The sequence below is a fragment of the Dreissena polymorpha genome, chromosome 14, assembly GCF_020536995.1.
Source record: "Dreissena polymorpha isolate Duluth1 chromosome 14, UMN_Dpol_1.0, whole genome shotgun sequence".
NCBI classification, from domain to species: Eukaryota; Metazoa; Mollusca; class Bivalvia; order Myida; family Dreissenidae; genus Dreissena; species Dreissena polymorpha.
The window spans coordinates 40,896,143-40,905,222 of record NC_068368.1 but is presented as its reverse complement, the minus strand read 5'-3'; the positions used below and the strand labels follow the sequence as shown (position 1 = coordinate 40,905,222).

Here is a 9,080-nt window from a genome sequence, read left to right as displayed (position 1 = left end):
AAAATTTAATCTCCAAACAGCAAAAGTTACATAGTTTTTTTTACCATGCGACCAACACTTCGTAACTCTGTAAACTAAGTTTCACCAACATCATTGCGTTAAAAGCATTATCGACGTGCCGGCTCGATTATTTCTTTTACTAAAGATATGTACTTTTAAAAGCCGATGAACCCGCACTTTGTTGGGAGATGTTGATCGCTGTGAAAAGCGTGTGAAATGTGTTTTGAAAAAAACAAGTTATTTTCATAAATTGGGATAATAATGAGAGTAAGCACTATTACAACTCAGTGTAAATCTCTCAAGGCGAGTTTATTACAGTTAAAACTGTGTCATTATATTACGAAATACAATTTTTGTAAAATTCACTTGTGCCTTATGACAAACACATAATACACAATCATTACATTATAATTTTTTTTGGTGAAGCCCGTAATTGTAAATACAAAATTGTATTGAGACTTTGAAAAAAAAATAATGGATCAATTCGAACGCTATTAGTCTGTATGCCGAATAAGATCCAAAAATCGGTTTCCAATTAGTTTAATAACTTCATTTATATAATTATACAATTATACAACATTAACGTTATATACCATACAACGTGCTACATAAACCTGTCTGGGTGTCACACACAACCACAAATCACAAATCTGTTTATCTCAGTATGCCATCAATGCCATGTAAAAATAAAGGAAAACCAAGGTCCCGTTAATAACAACATATCTGCATACCGTTTATATATAACTGATTTGTCACCCGTATTAATCTACAATTGTAAGTTACTTCAGAATACGATCATATTACTCTAATATACTAAATCCTCCTCATCATCCAAATACTCCTCAGGATATCAGATATACATTACGAAGAATACAAGTTATGCCCCCCGTCTAACGATGTATGTTAAATCCTCGCTGCAATCGCCGATTGTAAACATACGAAATGTCGACTATGATATAAGTTGTCCTACTTATTTAATTGCGAGAAAACTGGATCAGATCTGCAAATTGTGCTGTATTTGATTGTTTGGACACTGTCTCATCAATATCATTGACGTGCTTTTGAGTGCAAAATAAACATCACAACGTAAAGAACAAGAATAAACTCAGTGAACTATCGATAAGAAGCGGCACTGTGCGTCTCTCCGATCTTCGTTGATTTGTTTGCGAATTAGGATACCATTCGGTGACGGTTTGTCCATAGTTCACTTTAAGTTAACAATTTATAAGGCAATCAGAATACAATCTTAAATGATCACCGTGTGGTGTAACTGTGACACGCAAAAACATGTGTCTCTAACTGCCCAAATTAGGTACCGGTATCGTCCTCCACATTGATAAACACAAGAGAAGAATGAATACTGGCAATGAGAGATGTCATTACGTTCTTGATCTTATTCACGCAGGGGAGAGCAGAATTGATTGAAAGAATGTTAATGAAGCCATTTATGTATCCAAGATAATGACGATTTTATTGTATAGTTATACACGCGAACGATTGAAATGGCGGTTTTGAAAGGCACATTATTGTTATCGATTCAATACTGTCCACAATTATTCTACCACACATAACTGACAGAATGGGTTGCGTGTCGTTAATTATGCCAACGGCCGGTAATTGTTCAACAGAACAGAACAGAACAGACAGACAGTTTATTAAGACTTATACAAATGCACATCGTCTAAATACACAAAATATCATACAAAATATTGTCACGTGTCTATATATTACAACGTATGGGTTATAACAATATACAAAATGTAATATAACAATTTGAGACAAAGTATATTTAACAAAGAAGAAAGACTTTACATTACCGTAGTTAAATATATATCGTTTTACTAGCAGTAAGGAACTACTTTAGTTTTCGCTGGCAATATTATTTGTGATAGAATGTCTTACGGCCAGAGCTTCCTTCATATATTTACACAAATTTATAATTTCAATTTTACAAGTTGAGTTCAATAAAGTATGGAACTTAAAAACTGATGGATTCACATAGTAAACAATTTTTATATATTTTTGTCTTAATTGCTGGAAACATGGACATTTACATATAAAGTGGAATTCATCCTCTATGTCCCTTTGCTCACAACATTGACAATATCTTTCATTACGGGGAATATTATTACGTGCGTATCTTCCAGTTTGAATTCTCAAAGGGTGGGCAGAAGCCCTTAGTTTAACAAAGTATGTACGCAAACTTTTTGGCAGTAAATCTAAGTAAGTTTCGTATTCAAGAGTTGTTTTGAATATTCTATACATATCTAAAACAGAAATATCGTTCATATTGCCAAACCATTCTTGTTTAAAAGCATCTACAATTCTACAGTTCAACCTCACGTAAGAAATACAGTGGAAATACTATAAGCTTAAATTAATAATTACACGCTTTAAAACTTGGATAACCTTGTTTTAGACCATCGCATTGAACCGAGTAAGCTTTCATGGTATGAAATTCCATTAAAGTATTGTAAGGCATTTATTAAGTGCGTGTTTAAAAAGCTTTTTCGTTAATGACCAATTTACACTAACAATTTAAACCTTGATGTACTTGTAAAAACCCCGCTACTTGTCATAACTTCTCGCAGCTTGTAACTCTCCATTGAAATCCACCATAGTAATATTCACTGGAAGGATGTGGTAAGATGATTATAGTAGTGTTTAAGGCTTTACTATGTATAAACTCATTCTATAAATATGTGTTCTATCCAGCTATGGGCTACACTGCATCATATCCATTTGTGACAAGTAAACCAAGCAGTGGCGGTTCGAGTATAACTCCGACAAGGGTGACGGTATCGTCTTAAATGACACTGTGCCGTATTGTCGTGAAAGAAAGTGGTATATGGGAAAGCAACAACTAAATTGAATAATGGTGTACAACAACCTAGGTCTTTTATGGGACGGTTCACTTTCGACAACCAAATCACTGAACGACGCTAGCGAAAAACGTTTTATTTCTTAAACCTACTGAATAGTGGGTTACATCCAGGAGGTTTAAACCCGCTTACACTTAGAACGTTATACCACGCAGTGGTTATACCATTATCATTTTACGGATATGAATTTTGGAATACACGCATGCAAACGGATATTTAAGGACTTGAGGTAGCGCAAAGGCGTTGCGTTTAACCCATTGTAGTGTCAAATCCGGCTCGAGACCGATTACTTGGATTGAATTAACCATAAACAAAACAACACGAGACACCATTGAAGGTTCCACAATCTAATAAGCGCCCTCTAAACATGTGCATATCAGGGGATGCCACTCTAACAATAATCCTTGTAATAGGATAAATGTAATGTACTTCCCTTAGACCATTGAAAACTCATAACATGATACGATACTACACCCATATAGTCATTGTTTATGTCTACCAGCACTGACTTTTCACACGCAGTGTTAGATGTTAAGTCACTCGAAACAGGTGTTGACGCAAGAAAGCTTTAATGTTTTGGATAGCTGTGTAATCTTCCTTGTAGATGTTTGTAGACACTTGGCCAAATACGTAATCCTGAATATACTGATGCGATTTCTTAACAATGATTATGAATGCCAATGATTTATCAGTGCTTTATTTAGATAACCTCATAGGAACAATCTAAATGAGTATCTTAATATGAACTTGAGCAGTGAGACCTTTGTTCAAAGATGAAGTGGAAGAGCATTCTCCGGCAACACGTGACAAATGCGACCAGAGAAGCCAGGTTCTCGATAATATGCATGCACAGACCTAGGTTCGTATTCCAGAAGAATCTTAAGTTAAATTTTATTCTTATCCTTAAATTGGGAAATTTTCGTAAGTGTTTCATTTCATATTGCAATAGATTGGCTTCAAGATATACATTTAAATAACATCATTATGCCAATGTTATTTTAGGAATACCCCAAAAACATGTGTTTCCTTATTTAGTAAAGAAATACAAAACATTGTTATTCTGAACTTGAGTGAAATTATTTAAGAAATGACTTAAGATGTTTCTGGAATACCACCCCTGGTTTATTCAAGATAATGCCGAAGAACGGTAACTAATATGTATCTTATGCAATCTCGGAATCCCATCCAGAGTGCTGCCCAGAGAAAAATCCGTAATTAGAGCGGTAGTATCAAGTTTATACGCGGTACAGTGTCACAAGTGCTTAACATGGTGTGCCAATATCGTAGAACGCTTACTTCCTTCTGCCCGTGTAGTAATCCCAAAATTGCACTCATGATTGCACTCGCCATTCAAATGTGACGGGTAGACTTCTCATTACAATGGTGAAACTTGCCGCTTGAACAACAAGCAGGCCTATACGTGTACAAGCGTTCCTCACGTAGGCGCGTCAAACTTTGCAATGCTGAAAACCCTGTATCGTGGGTTAAAGGAATGCGCTTAAAATATAACAAACTTGCTCTGTCACCGAGATCATAAATACTAAAGAGAATGTATAATAGAATTACATTTTCGGAACTTGATTACCAGTCTGTTTCTTATGTTGCGATCAATACGCTATCACTTCATTAACATTAAACATAAGTTATTCTAGAATTTCGTTTTCGTACATAGAATACCAGACTGTTTTCGCATATGTTTTGATCAGCATTTGTTTGATAATACATGTGGATGTGCGTATCCTCTTATTGCCTTATATATTGGTGCACTATGATATTATATATTCAATGTTTATACCATATGAATACTGTTTTCATTGACCTCTATGAGATTTATTTCCATAAACAATAACAATTCGATTTAATTGTATACCTATAAATAATATTTCAAACACATGTGTACATAAGTTTACTTTTGTATAATGTCGATTTTTACATCGTTTGTTCGCTGACGAAGAGTAATAAATAAATTATATTAAACTATGTATACATATTATGCTTATGGTTTCTGATAACTATTGTAAACCTGTATCTGATTATTTATTCATCTCGTCTTGTATTTGGAGTAGATATAGGTTAACTAGGAGTATGGGGAGACCACTGTGAGGGATGATAGAAAACTTTCAAAAGAGTTTGCACTCCTTGTAAATTAACAGAAAATAGCTCCGCTTTGAACCTGTCACAATATGTGATTAATTTGCCAACTTTTGTCAAGGCGTGTTACAACAAATTAAACAAAGCTCGATGAATGTTTCAAGATAAATGCACATGTAAATACCTTGAACGGAACAAGAGCGCTTTAAAACATATCGATACCAATAATAATGATACTTATACGAATAATATTAATATTAATAACAATAATATAAAGTATAATACCAACAAATAATAACAATTATATTATTATTATTAATACTACTACAACTACTACTAATATTATTATTAATATTTATAAAATTAAGAAGAAGAAAAATAATAAGAATAATACAACTAATAATAATAATAATAATAATAATACGACTTATAATAATAATAATAATTCGAACATAACGTTGAATTATTTATGAATGAAATGTTTCGTTTTTTCTGACGGCATACTTCTAAGCTTCCTACCCACAGCCAGTACATAAGCTGCAATAGTTTAATTGAGTAAATATACATTTGTGATCACGAACGCCTAAGGATAATAAATCATTTAGAAGCGTTTTTCATTCATTTAGACTGCATGTGAACTCATCGATCCACTGCTCGCACAGCATCTTCTTTCATAAAACGTCATCACCAATCACTGCGGTCAAAGTTTTCAATTTCTTCTCGTATATAGATTATCGTAATTTGCGGTGGCCTGTAATTTTACAAATTTTACCCAAGAATAGTTCCTTTCGCTCATGGCGCTCTTCTGTATTATACCAGCTTTCAATCACCTGTCCCGCTCGTTATGGGCCTGTATGTAGCATCTTTCTGTAGGGCAGTCATCCATGCTCTTACATGCTGTTTGAATACTGCCTGTATCATGTTATGATATCCATGATAAGTACATGGAGCTTTATTTTCTTTCTAAGTGGCATACATTATCATAATATAACCATCAATTGGTTGACTCATTTATTTAATGATTGCGTTGGTTTGAACGACATTCTCTTATTATAATACCCAATTGAATCAGCGAATATCAAGTTTGCACCTGTCTAGTACAGATCGTGATAAACTATTAAACATTACCATCCTAACACCTTAAATTATGTATTGCTTCCATATTATCTACTAACTTTGAAGCACGCTGATTAACTTTTATCTACGGTGGCATAGAGATGACATTCACTTCTCTTTTTTTAAATTGCTCTCCTCTTTTTTCTAGAAAAAGAGGAGTGCAAAACTAAATAAAAGCGGCGTGCAATTAAAAAAAGAGCGGTGCTTCTCTTGTTTTAAATTGCTCTCCTCTTTTTTCTATCTCGTGGCCACGAGTTAGCTATGTCGTGGCCACGAGATAGAAAAAAGAGGAGTGCAAAACTAAATAAAAGCGGCGTACAATTAAAAAAAGAGCGGTGCAGAAAAAAAGGCAGAGTGCATTAAATAAAAGAGGAGAGCATTTTTTCATCTCGAGATCCCGACATAGCTAACTCGTGGCCACGAGTTAATCAGCCAATCAAATTGTGCGTAACATGTACGCATATATTCTGGTTCCCAGCTTCCACTGTAAACAAATAGAAGCCTGGCATTGGCGTAATCATGGTCGACGCGATGATAATGGTGAGTTAACCAAATATATTTACAAATGTGGCTCGTCGGGGTATCATTCATTTTTCAATCGAAATGCATATATTTCATTCTGTAAACGTTCTTCCTTTTTTTCGAGTTCTTTCGCATATTAGAGTTAATTAATGTTCCATAACCTGAGTATGTTTCGGACAAGTACACAGATAGCGTAATTTCGGATGTTTGAGTAAATTTGTAACATACTGTATTTGTGAGGTATTTTTGAGTAGTGTGACAAATATGAAAGCATTGCGGTGTGGTTATCTTTGATTAATAGTAGTAATGCATTTTTATGTATTCATGCCTTTTTCCAGGTTCACCACAGTCAGAATTTCAGACCTGCTTTTCCCAGATTAGCAAAATGCTTCTAAATATCTTTTCTAAACTCCATTAAAAATGGTTCGTGGTTTTCAAGACAAAGTTATTCATAATTCATAATTCAAATCATTAATCATATTTCAGATGGATCATACTTGGTTCCAAGTAATTGAGAGTAAGTCTGGCCCAGATCACACATACAGTGCCTGTGCCCAAAAAACTCAAGTACCCCTCATAAACGAGGAAGCAAGAGGGCAATATCAACTCCCACAAGAAAAACACCTAAACATGAACATAAAAGGATTAAACTGGTGATTATTTTTCACTTTCTAGTACTACTTTCTTTTCTATAATAATTCAATTGTATTTTTATAATTGTGAAATCTCTTCAACCAATTGTTAAAATTTGTTGAAAACACAATATATCACTTATTAAGTACCAACATTTGGTATATATCACTTATTAAGTACCAACATTTGGTATATATATACTATGGATTTAATATTTGTATAACATAGGCTTGCTTAATAGAACACTGTCTTGTTGTGTGTATATAATATTTTTGCCATTAATATTAAGTTCTTTGCATTATGACATGGGCTAAAATTTTAATTCAAAGATCAAATAAACCACTCTTCATTCATATAAACTATTTTGGCACAAGCCCATCAATCCTTTTTTAAGCTTTGCCATTAAACACTCAAATTTTCATGTTTCATCACTGATCTAGGATGAAAAAACCAGACACAACAAATGGTCCATCGAAGAGAAATCTTTTCTGAAAGAATACAGTCAGAAATTACGAAAAGATGGCGAGTCAGAAAACAGTTTCTGGAACAACTGTGCAATTGCCATGAACAACATGTTTGGTGGAAAAAACAGAACAGGTACATAATGATTCTTAAACAGTAATAACATTAGTATATTTTCCTTATTTTGCTGGCAGAGCACTCAATTTTATATTCAGGTATGATACAATGTCATATGAACCATGCTTATTAAATTGAATTTAGAAAACAATCATTACCATATGTCATAAGCTGTACATATGTTCACAACAGAAACAGTGGGAGATGATAAATGTAGTAAAGGGGTGGGTGATTTTATAAAATAAAAAATCTAAAACGACTATCAATCAGATATTTTGTTTTTGTAAAATATATGACTAATTTTTAGTCAATTTAAACAAATAATTTTTTTGAAATGACTACTAATAATGTATAAAACACTTTTTAAGAAGTCTATGATATAGAAACATAGATTATTAATGTTTGCTAAAATAACAATATATTATCATTTCTTTTAAAGAAAAAAAAAGATTTATCAAGTAATATTATCATATATTATTATTTATGTTTTGTTTTTTATTTTACTTTTTTTTGCTTCAATCAGGTTCCAGCTCTCCAAGAGAAGTTGCAGGGCATATATTGTCTTCTTCATTGAGAGGAAGTATCGTTGTAGAACTTTTAAATGAAATTGAATATGCAGCAAAAGAATGCTACAACAAGGACAGTTTTTTAGCCCAAAAGGATTTCTGTGACCTGGCTGAATTTAAATGGCAAGAACTCATTGATGAACTATTAGAGCAACAGCCACTGCTAGCTGATGTTCTCTTGGCTGTGTCTCTACCAACCTCTAAGATAGGGAATACAAAATCTGTTCAGAGACTAATACTGGTCATATCTACTGTGTTTGAAATGTTGATGAATACAGGATACCAGGAGTTGTCGTTACAACTCCTAAGTTCAAAAGATAATCGCAGTGACTTTAGCTTAAGAACAAACATGCCTAAAATTACATTTAGTTTCATTTGTGTTTCTTTGTTTCTTCAAATGTTTTGTTTAAGCCCAAAAACACAAAATATGACTTAACACCTTGTTTATAGAATGGAATATTGTAAAGTGTGCAATTTATATTTAATCATTTTATGAGTAACTCAAGAGAAAATGTCATTAAAGAGTTGCTCACAACTCAGCTGTGAATGAATATTTGTTTTATAAAATATTCAATGTATGTATTTTAAATATTTCTTTATATGTTTTAAATATTTCACAATATCTAAATACACATACAGTAAAAAACATACCAGGTATTAAAAAAAAATATTTCTTAGCCAGAAATTAGCA

The 9,080-nt window shown here is 33.1% G+C and overlaps 1 long non-coding RNA gene across 1 annotated transcript; it reads left to right on the top strand.

Annotated features, from left to right (window-relative positions):
- Positions 1 to 6,553: 6,553 nt before the first annotated feature.
- Positions 6,554 to 8,661, top strand: LOC127857166 (uncharacterized). The gene is made up of 4 exons (XR_008038360.1): positions 6,554 to 6,629; positions 7,098 to 7,264; positions 7,685 to 7,841; positions 8,347 to 8,661. It is a non-coding gene; the product is annotated as an uncharacterized LOC127857166 (long non-coding RNA).
- The last annotated feature ends 419 nt before the right edge of the window (positions 8,662 to 9,080 follow it).